This window comes from Dioscorea cayenensis, chromosome 1 (genome assembly GCF_009730915.1).
Source record: "Dioscorea cayenensis subsp. rotundata cultivar TDr96_F1 chromosome 1, TDr96_F1_v2_PseudoChromosome.rev07_lg8_w22 25.fasta, whole genome shotgun sequence".
Taxonomy (NCBI): domain Eukaryota; kingdom Viridiplantae; phylum Streptophyta; class Magnoliopsida; order Dioscoreales; family Dioscoreaceae; genus Dioscorea; species Dioscorea cayenensis.
Window position 1 is genome coordinate 26,994,226 of NC_052471.1, and position 16,156 is coordinate 27,010,381.

The following is a 16,156-nucleotide window of genomic DNA, read 5'->3' on the forward strand; positions in this document are numbered from 1 at the left end:
TATCCTCAACTTCACGACCACTTCTCAAAGTGATCGCCTTCACATGTTCTCTCATATTTTTCTCCGTGTTACTAGGCAATTTTCCCTACTTGATTGTCTAGATTATGCAATTAAGCGGTATGGTTGCGAAGTGTAGCTTCGACCGATGGAACCTTGTATCCGACGATTGGATGAATTTGATCAAAGTTTTCTCTAAATCAGTTATCCGGGTCTCCAAGCCTGAAACTCGATTCTCCATGTTCAGGGCTTGTTGTTATTGTTGGAAACCTGGTACGCCATTTGATACCCTTGATTATTCCATAAAAGATTTGGGTGGCTCCTCTAACCTGGATTGTAGGTGTTGCTATACGGATTGCCTTGGCTTCTCATTGCATTACCCATAAAATCCACTTGTTCAACTGATGATGTACCACCAGTAGAAATCGGGCAATCGGACGAAGCATGTCCTCCTCCACACCCAGTGTAATTATTCAAGGCCGCCACTCTAGGAGAAGTTAGAGTATCTAACTTCTTGCTCAATGACTCAAACTGGGCTGCCAATGAAGTAACTGCATCGATCTCATAAAGTCCGGCTATCTTTTTTCTGTCTCTTGTGTTCCATTGATAACTATTCATAGCCATTTCTTCAATGAGATGTCGGGCTTCTTTAGGGGTTTTTCTTCCTAAGGTACCTCCTGATGCTGCATCAAGGAACTGGCTTGTGCTTGGGTTCAACCCATTATAAAAAGTCTGAATGATCATCCGCTTAAGGAACCCATGTTGAGGACATTTCCACAGGAGCTCTTTGAACGTATCCCATGTCTCAAAAAGAGACTCCAATTCCATTTGCACAAAGGAGGAAATTTTATTCCTGAACTTTACAAATTTTCTGGGAGGGAAATATCGGGCAAGAAAAGCTTCTCTCATCTTCTCCCAAGTAGTAATCGATTGTCTAGGTAATGAATGTAGTCACTGCTTTGCTCTCTCCTTCAAGAAAAATGGTAAGGCCCTCAATCATATAGCATCATCCGTAACTCCATTAATCTTAAGCATGTTGCATACTTCTAAGAAGTTCTCTATGTGGTAGTTCGGATCCTCATCGGCCAAACTATTAAACTATGCTGACTGTTGTATCATCTGGATGAATGCTGGCTTAGCTCAAAGTTCTGAGCTGTAAACGGTGGCCGCACAATACTAGACTGTGTGCCCAGAACTACGGGTCTGGCATAATCTGATAGTATCCTTTGCTGTTTATTTTGTTCTGCCATATTATCTGATATTTGACCTTTCACCTTCTACCTCAGCTTGATTTGACTGTTCTTGCACAGGTTCTTTCCCCCTTCTATGAAGTGTTTTGTTCAAGTTCAGGATCTTCATTAACCAATGTCGAAGGGTTCCCTTGGGTCATAACCTAGAGTTATAACCAAAGAAAGGAAAAAAAATCAGAATGATGGAAGAATAAGAAACTGTGAAATAGAATAAATGGTGAATGGCTAAAATAGCAAAGTGCAAATTGTTTCTAAAATTCCTAGTCCCCGATAACGGTGCCAAAAACTTGACAACTCCGTTTTACGTGTGAACCGCAAGTCCACGAGTTTGTCAAAGTAATAATACCCTGGTGAGTGGGTAGTCGTATCCATAGGGAATAGTGATAAGAAACACAACGATTGCTATTTAACTAGAATGAAGATGAATTGATAGTGGGGTGAACAAAATCAATAAAAATGAAAATAAATAAGGAAGAAGGAAGAGAGACACAATAAAAAATGAGAGGAAAGGCAATCGATAGAAAGTGGAGTACCTAGATATTGCTCCCCCTAGGATAATTGCTTCAAGTGCAAAACAAACTATTATGTCTCCTAACTGATTCTTAATGAGTTATGGAAATCATAGAATACACGGTCCCAAACCTAAGGTCAGCCATGACTAACCCTACATTATACCCAGGTAGAGAAATCGCTTAATCTCAACACCTCACACTATGTAAATGTTGCTTAAAGCTTTGGGGACTCCAAGTGATAAATACTATTCCCTAACATAGATCTAACCCTTTGGTCCTGGCAAAAAACTCTTAGTCACAATTAAGCCCCAACACTAAGGATTACTACAATGCTTCACTCTGTTGCTTGCACAACTAAGCCCTAGCAGAATTCCTCTCTCACTTCACTCTAATGTGATTGCAAAGAACTCTTTAAACACAGAGGTAGGATAATCACATAGAAGGGGAAAGGGGACATTCCCGCTACCTCTCGACTCACCCTCTCGATCCCTTTCCAATCTTGCTTTGTCTAACCCTCATGGTGTGTCACTCACTCATAAGGATTACCAATGTAGTCCCTCCACCCTAGTGTCACTCTAAGGGAAAACCCATTCAACAAGCATTCAAGATTGGAACTCAATTAAAGACATCAATTAAAGAAACATAATAGAAAGTTCAATAAAATAATATCATCCTAGGGTTTACAATTCCAAGCACCCACTAGGGGTTTTGCTCTCCATGGAGTAAGATACAATCAACAATGAAATCGAAAGTAAAAGCATGCAATCCATAAGTAAAACCCCCTTGGTATTCATGTTGATGGTCTTATGGAGTGGCCACGTCTTCTCCAAAGGTTTCCTCGTCAAGCCTAGGGCACACCTCGCTGAATCGATGCCGAGGAAAGCTCCCCCAATAAGTCTCTTTCGAAGGAACACAGTGTTAAAAGCCGTAGAACCACTCCAAAAGCCTTACCAAAGCCCCTCTAAATCTTAGCTGCGAGCACTTCAAAAGATGGTAAAGAGATGGGCAAAAGATGGGAGAAAAAGATTATCAAAACGGGCTGAAATCGTGACTTAAATAGGGCTGGAATCGGCTATCCGCACAGGCATGTGGAATTTCCACATGCCTGTGTGAATCTTAGAAAAGTAATGCTCATTATAAGAAAAGAATACTTCATATTACCAATATGAAGCACTTATCAGTGGATGACATGATCCTTACTGGCGATGACTTTGCTTATATTTTATTTGTGAAGCAGAAGTTGTGTGAGACTTTCTTGATAACTGATTTAAGTCCGCTTCTTTACTTCGTTGGTATTAAGATTACTTCTCATCCTAATGGTTACCGTCTCTCTCAGCAACGTTATACTCATGTCCTACTTGCTCACTCTAGTTTGATTAATGCCCATACTGCCGCTATATTGATGGAGTTATATTTGCGGCTTTGTGCTTCTAATGGGATTCCCTTATCAGGTCCTTCTCGCTATTGACATCTATTTGGCAGTTTGGTGTACTTGGCCATTACTCGTCTTTGCATATCCAGTGCAATTCACATTCTTAATTAGTTTGTTGTGGCATCCACTTCTGTTCATTATGCTCATTTTATCTTGGTACTATGATATCTTCGTGGTACTATATCTCATTGTCTGTTCTACCTACGCCAATCCATTGTTCAGCAGCAGGCCTATTCTGATGCTACCTGAGCTAATTCTCCTGATAATCGAGTTGTTACTGGTTACTGTATTTCTCTTAGAACTTCTCTTGTTATTTAGAAGACTAAGAAACAACCTACCATTGCCAAATCTAGTACTAATGCTGAGGTTTGTGTGTTGCCTTTTACATTCTATGAGGGGCTCTGGCTGCGTTCGATTTTACAGGATTTTGGTCAAACACTGGTCAAGCAGATCTGTCGAGAATGAGTTAACCAAATACGTTGGTGTTGATGCATACTTCACCCGATGCCATGTACGTGCCCAAACTGTGTCACTTCACTATCTTCCTACAAAGGTCCAGGTGGCTGATTCCTTTACTAAGACGCAGACACGTGATCAGCATCTATTCATGTTATCCAAAGCAAAGACACATGATCCGCCTTGAGTTTGAGGGGGTGTTAGATTTATTGGGTATTGTTAAATTATATATGTATATATACATGCATATGTATGTATAAACATATATGTATACTTGTCCATATTTATATGTAGACCCAAAAGGTCACACATGAAGTTGTTCAAGCATATTAACTTGTTCCACTTTCTTTCTCTATTTCTTTGACAACCATATCCACATAACAATGAATAGACAAAAACAAAAGTACCTAATGAGGACATCATTCTCACGCCAATTACACCACTTACGGATGGTAATATTTCATCTGGTATAGAAGAGGAAGCATATCAAGGACCATTTACACGAAACCATGCTAAACAAATCCAAAACCAGGTGAACGCGAACTTAAGCTTATTCTTAAAATATTTTGAAATGGTGGTGTTTCCAATTTCTTCTACTTTAATTGTACTTAGGTGTATAGGAAGTGAGGACATAATTCCAGACTTAGTTAAACAAGAAGATAGCAAGAGAGAAGCATTTGGAGCTACACCACATGTTGGCCTCACACTCACGTGCATGTCCAAGAAGGAAATTTTGGCTACCTTCGCTGGCCCCCTGCAAACAAAGGGAGATGTGATTTCCCGTTAAGACAAATTAGGCCAAAATATCTCTTTTCTAAACCAAACCAATTTCTGGAAGGAAACAAAATCAAATCCTAATCAACTAGGAAATCAAGTATTCCAAGATTAAGAGTGGAGAGATTCGCCTTCCATCTTCACGTGCTATAGTACTGTGGGATACTATTCCTATATTTAGATTGATTTTCTAACTAATTTTATTTTCCTATAAAATTTTCATTTTCTATTTTTAGATTGATTCCCTTGCCAATTTTAATAAGATAATTTTCTTGTTTCCAAAGTTTAAGTTGGCTATAAATAGCCGTGTGCCTTTTCTTTTGAAGGATAGAACTTTGATTATTATTCACGAAATAAGTGTTGTCTTAGTACCATTGTTCTTGTGCGTTCTCCTGGATTCGCGAGAGGAAAGTTTTGCCTTTCTCCTAATTCGTGATCTATGCTTCCAGGCGTTTTGTGTGCATTAGTTTACGGTTTGTGGTTTTGCAATTGTTCGGACAGGGGGTTAGAGTTCTTGAAGCTTCGAATCATCTCTCTCCAACATATTGGTCTCATCCAAACCCGACTGTTCGCAACTAATTATGCCTCAACCTAGATCATACACTGTGAAGATCGAACTGTCATTTAGATCTCCTTTTTCTGCACCAAGTTGGAGCCTATCAGTGCCTTAGTTGCATTTAAAAATGGCTATGCTAGTGTAAACTTCTATTAAAAAGTGCTTTAAAAGAGGAAATTTAAAGCAAGAGAAAATTGTTAAAAGAAACTCAATTTCCACAAAAGAATGTTTACCTTGTTGCCTAATCCATTCTGGCATTAAATAGAAGACAACATTCTCATGTCCTTAAATATATTTTGTATTGCACAAAGCTAATCAAAGCTAATTAAAGATATTTTGCGTTGCCTCCTTGAATTCTAAAGTAGTACCGAAACAAAGCTAATCAAAGCCACATAAATATATGCACTATGTACATAAACTACAAAGAGCTTAGATCAAAAGAAAGTAGGGACATAATAAAATCCATATTTAATGTAAAATTAGTATCTTTATTCTAAGAAACATACACCCAATCATGCAAATAAACATAAAAAAATAAAAGTCATTTGTAGAGAACTTATGCAAAAATGAGAGTTCCTTGCTTTTCCACATATTTGTAAAAAAATATTAATAATTTATTATGCTACGCTTGCATTTTATTGGATTCATTAGTTTTCACAATCATTTCATATTGCTTAAGTTGTTTTAAAAATGAAGCCAATAGCTTCAGTCAATCAAAACTTGACCAATCACCATAAAGTTGCAGATATTTTTCCTTCAAATTCTGAGTATCTCTAACTGTTGGTCAAATATGATAGCTCACAAATCTCCATACATCTCCTGGGCGACTGCATGAATGTCAAAAAAGAATGGCTAGTATGATAAAGTTGGTGAGTATTATGGCCACCTAATTAAAAAATAATGGCTAATCATTATTTAATTATCTTCTTCTCCTACTTATAAATAGAGTGAAGTTTAAAGCCTTAATTGCACCAATTGAGAGGAAGAAGAAAGAGTGATAAATAGTGGAAGAGAAGAATAAGAGAGTTAGTGTTTTTCTTCTAATATAAGACAGACGGTTGTTCTCCTTATTAGAGAGATTGTAGCTCCTATTTTTTTGCTATAGCGAATTTTTCTACCTTGCCCGTGGTTTTTACCCTAATTCATTTTGGGGGTTTTCCATGCAAAATTTGTCTCCATCTTTATTGTTATTATTTTTCAAGTACGTTTGTTCTGACCTTGCTCTACCCAGTTCCATAATTTCACGATAAGTGGTACCAGAGCCTGACTTAGGGTATCTATATATATATCTACTTATCGTATGCTTTGTGGCTTCCACTAATAGTGGATCCTCCACATTAGAAAATAAGTTAGATTATTATTCATCCTTTGTAGGAATAGTTATTTCCTTTGAAGTAGTCTGTGATAGAAGCAATGACAGCAAAGTATGAGTTTGAAAAATTCAATTGGAGTAATATCTCATTGTGCAAGCTAAAGATGAAGGCTATCCCAAGGAAGGATAATTGCTTAGCAGCTATTACTGAAAGCCCACCTGAGGTTAAAGATTATAAGTGGAATGAGATCGATGGTAATGCCATTGCAAATCTTCATTTGGTGTTTGTTGATGGAGTTCTAGAAAGTATAGTAGAGAAGAAGACGACAAAAGAGATATGGGATTACCTCACAAAGCTGTATGGGGCCAAGTCACTCTAGAACAAGATTTTCTTTAAGAGGAAACTTTACACTTTGTGTATGACGAAATCCATTTCAGTGATTGAGCACCTGAACACACTATATACTCTATCTTCCTAACTCACATCACTGGGACATGAAATAGAGTTTGGTGAATGTGCAAAAGTTTTAATCTAAAGTCTACCAAATTCTTATGATCAACTCTTCATCAACTTAACAAATAATGTCCACATAGTTATTCTAGTCTTCGATCACATAACAGCTGTCATTGTGGAGGAAGAGGGTCTGCACAAGAACAAGGAAGACAGGTTGGTAAATACACAACAAGCGGAGGCCTTGATGGTGATGAGAGGAAGACCAATAGAACGTGGCCCCAGTGGGAGCTACGGTCATGGTAGATCAAAATCAATGAGTAAGAAGACTTTCAAGTGCTATCACTATGGTAAGAAAGTTCACTTGAAGAAATAATATAGGAGTCTAAATAAAAAGGATTCCAATCCTCAAGAAAATGTTGCAAATGCTTTAGAAGATGGAAATGCCATGGTATGTGAAGTAGCAACAAACACAGGGAAAAGGTTTGCTAATGTTTGGCTTCTAGACTCAGCGCCAATGCTTCATATGACTCCCAGAAAAGAATAGTTCTATCACTACGAACCTATCTCTGGAGGTTCTGTGTATAGCTGAAATGATCAAGCTCTAAACATCATTGGTATTGGCACTATCAAACTAAAGATGTATGATGGAACAAATAGGACCATTCAAGAAGTCTGATATATGAAGGGGCTGACTAAGAACTTGTTGTCTATTGGATGACTTGATCTTGGTTACTAAATCAAAGTCCAGAACAAGGTGATGAAGATAATTCCAGGAGCACTTGAATGTATAAAGGGAGATAAAATAGCTGCAAATTTATACATGCTAAAGGGAGAAACTTTGAAATAAGGAGAAGCTTCAGTTGCCATAATTAGAGCAAGTTAAAGATGCACAATAACATGGCACAGAAAACTTGGACACATGTCGGATCAAGGAATGAAGATTCTTGCATAAAGAAATCTACTTCAAGGTGATTCTAGAATTGATTCACTCTGATGTGTGGTAAGCACCAATTATACCCCTAGACAAGAAGTTTTTGGCAGAATCAGTCAGCACCGCCTATTATGTGGTGAATAAGACTCCATCAACTGTAATCGAGTTGAAGACACTGATGGAGATGTGGAATATTAAGCCAGTTGATTATTCAAACCTTCATATATTTGGAAGTTCTGTCTATGTAAAATGCATGAAACACAAGAAACTACAAAGCTAGATCCAAAATCTAGAAAATGTATGTTCTTAGGTTATGCTGATGGAGTTAAGTGGTACAACCTATGGGATCCCACTGCCCACAAGGTTGTAATCAGCGGGCATGTTATGTTCATTAAAGACAAAGAATAAGAGCAAGAAGATGGTGGAAGCACTACAAAAGAAAGCACAGAGACTAAAACATTACATGTAGAAACATAAGCTAAAGTTGAACAAGAGCACGAGATACAAGAGTTAGTTGAATCTGAAGTTCTAAAAATTTAGCAGTCAACTTGTACAAGAAAGACACCAAGTTGTATGATATCAATGCTAGAAAAAAATTGAAGCCCTAAAAATAGGACATGGGAACTGGTGTCACAACCATAAGGGCGAAAGCCCATTGGCAACAAAATGGGTCTACAAGATCAAGCACAATAGTGATGATCAAGTAGATTGTTATCATGCTAGATTAGTGGTGAAAAGATATGCTCAAAAGGAAAGAGATGTTGGTACAAGAGATTTGATTACTTCATCATGAGCCTTGCATACAGAAAATTCAATGTAGACCCTTGTGCATATGTCAAGAGGTTTGAAGAAGAAGATTTTGTTTTCTTATTGCTGTATGTTGACGACATGTTGAAGCAGGCCCCAACAATGATCGTATCAATCATTGAAGGCATAGTTGGCTAAAGAATTTGAAATGAAGGTCTTGAGACCGACAAATAAGATTCTAGGGATACAAATTTACCAAGATAAAAATAATAGAAAGATTTGGCTTTCTCAGAAGAATTATATAAAGAAAATCTTGTTGCGCTTTAACATGCAAGACTGTACACCAATTTCTACTAGGGGTGGCAATATTTTGTCCGGGCCCACCGGCCCGGTTTTGTACAGCCCAGAATAAAAAGGGTTTGGACAAAAGTTGTATTAATCCGGGCCGGGTTTGGGCAATGCTTGATTGTCCGAATTTAAATCTGGGTTGGGTCCGGACAAAGAAATTCGGACAACCGGGCTTTTGTACCTCTAAAATTTTCAAAAGCCCAAATTATGAGCCCAATTAATTTAAGCCCAATTTTCCAAAAACTTCAAACTTATATGTCTTTTTTTATTGAGACTTGGAATTTTGTATGATTTTATTTGAGTTTTGGATTGTTGGATTTTTTTTGCATTTAATGTGAATTAAATTACTTTTTATAATTTAATATTTGAGTGAAGTTAAATGTAATTTATAGGATTTGGACAAAATTCGGACATCCGGACAATGCAGTTTTGAAAGAAACCAGGTCCGGACAAGTTAGGTTTGTCCAGATTTAAAACCGGGCTGGATCCGAGCAACAAGTTTATTTATTTATTTATAGTAGTAGTTGCCCCAAAACTACAAACTAGAAACTAATCCACACAAAACGGCTGGAAGTGTAGCACACGAATTAGGAGAAAGTGATAAGCGTTTATGTTAACAACGCCCCTTGCGTATGTCACACAAGCGCATGGGTTTGTCAAAGTAATAAATCTCAGATGAGTGGGTATCGTATTTACAAAGAGTAGGGAATAAAAACACTTAAATTGTTTCTTAATTAAAAAAAATGAATAGTGAGTTGTCTGACAAAATGTGATGTAAGAAAAGTAAAAGTGATAAGTGCTTGTGTGTTAAGAATGCGAAGTGTTTTTTCCTTATAATGAGCATTACTTTTATCAGGTTTAAGCGCTAATACATGTGTATTTGTGTTCTTTTGCGCAGGTAGCGTTGTGAAGCTATGTTTTAAGAAAAGAAGCCAAAAGTAGATCACGAATGCACTATTTGATGAAATCTTAGAAGGAACAAACGCGAAGACACAAGTTGGGCTCAAAGATATGTGAATGTATGCCAACCTCCATGTATTCAAGCAATTACAATGATTTAGAGGGGCACAAGGGAAGTCACATTTGCGTATCCTGACTTGTGCATTGATAGCAAGATCTTCACCAATGAACCCGTTCATTTAAAGAGCGACGTGATCTACGGCATAAACATGTACCCGTTTATGTTGCCTCGATGAAAAGTGGCTTCGGGAGTGTCTTTGGCAGATTATTGTAGCACATTACTGTAGCAAAACAATGCAGTGATTTACAGTTACTGTTCACTGCTGTCCGAAAATTAGAATTTCTAGACAATTCACACGGGCGTGTGGAAATTCCACACGCCTGTGTGGAAATTCCACATGCCCATGTGGATGCCCGATTCCAGCCCTTTAAAAGCCGTGATTCAGCCCCGATTTTTCAATTTTTTCCCCTATATTTTCTTCTACCTTTCCCCATCTTTGGAGGCGTCGGCGGCTAGGGTTTGGAGAGGCTTTGGCAAGGCTTTGGAGAGGTTTAACGGCCTTCGACACCGTGTTTCTTTTGGAAGAGAGCTATTGGGGGAGCTTTCGTCGACACTGATCGGGCGAGGTGTGCCCTAGGTTTGACGAGGGGACCTTTGAAGAAGACGAGGCCGATCCACAAGACCTTCGACACGAACACAAGGGGGTCTTCATTCATGGATTGCATCTCTTTACTTTTGATTTCATTATCTATTTTATTTTACTCCATGGAGAGCTAAATCCCTAGTGGGTACTTTGGTATTTGTAAAGCCTAGGATGTATTAATTTCATTGAATCTCTTTATTATGCTTTCAATTAATTGATGTTTATTTTGAGTTCCAATCTTGTATGCTTGATTGTATGAATACTCCCCTAGAGTGACACTAGGGTTGAGAGTTCTTCTTGGTAACTCTTGTGAGTGAGTGACACACCATGAGAGTTAGACAAAGCTAGATTGGAGAGGGTTGAGAGGGTGAGTCAAGAGGTAGCGGAGCGTCCCCTTTCCCCTCCGGTGTGTCTATCCTACCTCCACGTTCAAAGAGTTCTTTGCCGCCATAGTAGAGTTAATGGGCTAAGGGATGACCCTCCGCTGGGGCTTAGTTTCGAGTGCAATGGAGTGAAGCGTTGAAGTGATTTTAGCATCTAGGGCGTAATTGTGGTTAGGAATCTTTCACCTGAACCAAAGTGTTAGGTCTATACATAGGAATAGGGTTTATCACTTGGAATCCCTACAGCTCATTGCAATTCTATACGAGTGCGAGGTGTTGAGATTGTTAGATTTTTCCTCCGGGACATGTATAGAGTTAGGCATGGTTGACCTTAGATTTGGGACTATGCAATTAATGATTTCTATGACTCACTATTGCATTAATTAGGAAGCATAGTAGAGGTTTCTTGCACTTGAAATGATTGTCCTAGGCGGAACAATATCCGGGTACCCCATTTATCATCGATTGCCTCCCCTATCTTTTAATTGCGCCTCCTTTATGTTTTCTTATTTTCATTTGTATTGAGTTTGTTGTCACATCACTTTCAACATATTTTCATTCTAGTTAAATAGCAATCTTGGTGGCTCTAAGCACTATTCCCTGTGGATTTGACTATCCCTCTCACCTAGGTATTATTACTTCGACACCCGTGCACTTGCGGCATACACACATATTCGGACGTGTCAAAAAGGAAACAGAGAGAGAGTACAAGTCAAAGGGAAGGTAAGGAAATCGATATAAGTGGGGTTCCCAGATATTGTTCCACCTAGGACATTCGTTTCAAGTGCAAAAACTCTCTATTATGCTTTCTAACTAATGAATTAATGAGTCATGGAGATCATTAAATACATGGTCCCAAATCTAAGGTCAACTATGCCTAACTCTATACATGTCCCGGATGAGAAATTGAATAACCTCTCAACCTCGCACTCGATATAGAATCGTAATGAGTTATAGGGATTCCAAGTGATAAATCCTCTTCCTAGATATAGACCTAACCCTTTGGTCCAGGTGGAAGGTCCCTAGCAACAATTAAGCCCTACGTACTAAAATCACTTCAACGCTTCACTCTTTTGCCCCTGCAACTAAGCCCCAGCTGAAGGTTATCCCTTAGCCCATTCACTCTACTATGACCGCAAAGAGCTAGATGAAATGTAGGTAGAATAAATCACATTGGAGGGGAAAGGGGACGCTCCGCTACCTCTCGACTCACCCTCTCAACCCTCTCTAATATAGCTTTGTCTAACTCTCATGGTGTGTCACTCACTCACAAAGAGTTACTAACAAGAACTCTGAACCCTACTGTCACTCTAAGGGACTATTCATACAATCAAGCATTCAAGATTGGAACTCAAATAAAACATCAACTAATTGAAAGCATAATAAAGAGGTTCAATGAAATGAATACATCCTACGGTTCACAAATACCCAAGTACCCACTAGGGGGTTTAGCTCTCCATGGAGCTAATTACAATCAATGAAATCAAATGTAAAAGCAAAGAATCCATAGAAAACCCCCTTAATAGTCTTGTGGAGAGTCCTCTACTCGTCCAAGGGTCCATTTGTCCAGCCTAGGATACACCACGCCGGATCGGTGTCGACGAAAGCTCTCCCACTAACCTTCTTCCAAATGGAGCATGATATCGGAGCCATAGAACCTCTCCAAATCCCTAGCCAATACCTCTCAAAACCCTAACTGCAGTCCTCTCTCAAGTTTGGGAAAAGATGTAGAAAAGAATCCTCAAATCGGGGCTGAAATCAGCCTTAAATAGTGCTGGAATCGGAAATCCACACGCCCATGTGGCCACCCCTGTGGATTTTTCACACAGGCGTGTGGAATTTCCACACGGCCGTGTGGATTCTCATGTTTTACCTGCTAGAGTACCAGCCCGAAACACTCCCGAATCCATGCTTTCATCGAGGCAATATAAACAGGCACACATTGACACCTTAGATCGCTTTGCTTCTTCAATAAACGGACACATTGGTGGAGATCTTGCTATACATGCCCAAGCCAGAATATTTGAATGTGACTGCCCTTGTGCCCCTCCAAATCGATGTGCTAACTTGAATACAAGGAGGTTGCCATACATTCTCGCATCTTGAACCCGACTTATGTCTTCGCGTTTCAACCTTTTCAAGATTTCCTCCAAATGGTGCATTCACGATCTACATTGGCTTCTTTCTCTAACATTCAGCTTCACAACCCTATATTCATGAAAGTAACATAAATGCACACATATTAGCATTAAAACCCGATAAAAGTAATGCTTATGATAAGGAAAGAACACTTCGCATTATTATCACAAAAGCACTTATCAAACTTCCCCACACTTAATCTTTTGCTTGTCCTCAAGCAAAAATTAAAACATAAAGCATAGACGAAGAAAATATTGGAAGTGCTTGGCCTTAGGTTCACCAAAGCATACAAAGAGAGCATTCTACAAGTAAGGGAGATTTCAACACTAAATACGAAAAGTCAATGCTCTAGCTAAAAACTTGAATCAAAAAGGACAACAAACCCAAAATCGTGTAAGTGTGTGAACTCACTCAAGTCAACCCAAGGTATACTCCTCAAAATTCTAAGTATAAGGGACTTATTTATCTACAAAAAGTAACAAAAATTTCAAAGATGGTAGTAGCTTCACACATCCTCTAAGGTAGCCGTTTCCAAAACGGCCGCTAAGGTGGCTTTCACACTTTCGAGGTGGTAGCTCTTTCTACCGGAGTGGTAGCTTTCACTCATCCTATGAGATAGCTCTTTCTCTCATTAGGGCAAAACTAGTATCTGACTTATGAGAGTAGCTTCATACTTCATAAGCGGTAGCTCTTTCCACCCAACAAGCACAACTAAACAATAAAACTATTTTTGTTCTTTCTTTTCATTTTCCGTTTTTTTATTATAATTAACAAAAGAAACATCTATAACTAGTCCCTTTAACATCAAACTTGAGTTTCCAAAAGAGTTTAATAAGTGAGTAGTGTAACAAGTGTCAATCGGGCAAAAATTCCTAGAAATTCAACCAAAAACTAGAGCATGAGAAAATGTTAAAAATTCTCCTAAACTCAAGAATACAATCATTGCAACTAAGGTGAACCTCCATTGTCTATGTGGGCATGTATATCAATCAAAATTAGTATAAAAGAGATGTGTGCACTATAAAACTCCCCTCCCCCCACCCCCACACTTAAGTTGTATATTGTCCCCAATGTACACATGGAAGCTCACTCATAATGTATATCAATCAAGAACAAATGTGGGAGAAGCAATCAAAACAATACTCCCTTGACTCCTAGTGTTGGATTTGATGGAGCTAAATCCTTGGGAGTAATGTTCCAACGGGTTGTGAAGCACCATTGGCCATGCCAATGACAAGACCATCCGCACGCATACACGAGGGGGTTCAGTGAATCTCAATAAAACAAAAACAACATGAGTATATAAAAGATAAAGCAATGAGTACAACTCGAGATAACAAAACGAAAATAAACTCAGAAGGAAAATCCTTTCTGAGTATACAAGTCCAAAATGAAATGAAAAATTAATAAAAATGATGAAAATAAAGTCAAGTGCCGATGTCACGCTCTGGCTCTACTCCTGATGCTGGTGGTGATGAGGTATACGGTGGGTCAACCGGTGTTGGATTAGATGATGGAGATGCTAGAGATGCCAGGGGAGTCCGAGGTCTCAGAATAAAAGATGAGGCAACGTGTCCCTCAAAAATCTACTGTAGCATATCAAAACGTGCCATGAACTCTGTATACTATGAGGCCTGTGTAGCTCGGACCTCAGCAATATCTGCTCGGACCTCAGTGATCTCTATTTGAAGCACTCCCACAGCACTTTCGAGCCTCTCAAAGCGATCATGGGCTCGAGATGGTGAAAACATGAGTAATGGGGGTGGATCCTCTACCACAGGAGATGCCTCGGTCTCCATCGATGCCGGTTGAGGCTTAGGGGCAGGCTGAGAAGCACCGGTGTCATCATCATCCCCCTCAGTTATCTCTTGAGCCGGCATAATCCAGACATAAACTCCAGATCGGACCCTGTGAACCATCCCCATCAGGTGTAGCATCTCTATGCCTAAAGGAGTAGGTATACTCGCCTTCTCGATCCCTCGAATCATGGTCAGAAGACCCATACCCATAACCAATCTCGTGATGTACGGACCCCGAGAAGATCACTCCCAATCTAGCATATTGCCCCTAATGTCGTATATACTCCGCGAAGATGTGTCCCAAATTGATCTGTGTGTGCTGAACCATCGAATACAGATACAAGAGCTCCTGCTGGGACAGGATGCCGGTGCTATCACCACGGCCATTTACCGACTTGCTCATAACAGCATGTAAATATCGATACGCAGGTTGGGAAAGACATGTGGCCTTGGACACCCCTGGCTCATACTGGCCCTGTCTCCATAACACTCCATATGCCCTCTGCGGAGTCAAAGTGCCCGGATAATCTGTCAGTAACTGTGCATACTCCTCAGTACCCATGAATGCCTCCTCATACAATCCTAGTCTGATAAAAAACTGTGTCACACTCATGCTATAGTAATCCCCCAGTGCTCTGAACTGTATAGCAATGTTGCTGTCAAAACTATTATACGCATGATCGAGCTCAAATGAGGATAACACCTTGAGTGTAAGTGTATGGATGGTGTGCTCTCTGATCATCAATAACTGTCCCCAACCTCCAACTGATACCGACTCCTCTAACTCATCCACTAACTCTCCTCTTGGCTATATATCTCGCAACATGCTTGTGTCCATGAATCAAGTCTGTCCGAATCTAACTCTTGACAAATGCACGAAACGAGCCTGATGCTCAGGGATAGTGAATCTCATGCTCTCGGGACTAAGGAGATGACTCACGCGGTCGTTTATCCGCTTGATTCTTTGACCGAGGTACCATGATCTGCAAAATTTGAAAGAAAATCGATCAAACAAACTAAATAAGTAGTGGCACAAAAATTCACACGGTCATGTGGAATTTCCTCACGGCGGTGTGGATTCACTGGCCATAAAAAAAGCATGGCTGCTCTTCAAAAATCCAACAATGCACCATTTAATTACGTCTAACTTCATTCTAAACACGCATAACCACTCTAATTGTAGAAACGAAGCAACATTAACCATTTTCATCAATTAAAATCAAGAATTGATGAAGAAAACAAAGAGATAGGGCTTACTCGATGAGATGAAATGAAGAAAAAAACTTTAAATAGGCTGGAAAACCAAGTGAAAATCTCTCCAAAAATTGCAGTAGGAAGTCGGGAAGAAGTGTGAATGTGCTCTCAGACGAATAGGGAGTGTGGGAATGAAAAGAAATGATGATCCTTTAAAAGGACTTGCGCCTCTTGGTGTTCTGCACATCCATACGGGCGTGCGAAAATT

The 16,156-nt window shown here is 39.4% G+C and overlaps 1 non-coding gene across 1 annotated transcript; it reads left to right on the top strand.

The window, feature by feature from the left end:
- The first annotated feature begins 751 nt into the window (after nt 1–751).
- Nucleotides 752–858, top strand: LOC120267388. The gene has a single exon (XR_005538451.1). It is a non-coding gene; the product is annotated as a small nucleolar RNA R71 (small nucleolar RNA).
- Nucleotides 859–16,156: the final 15,298 nt, after the last annotated feature.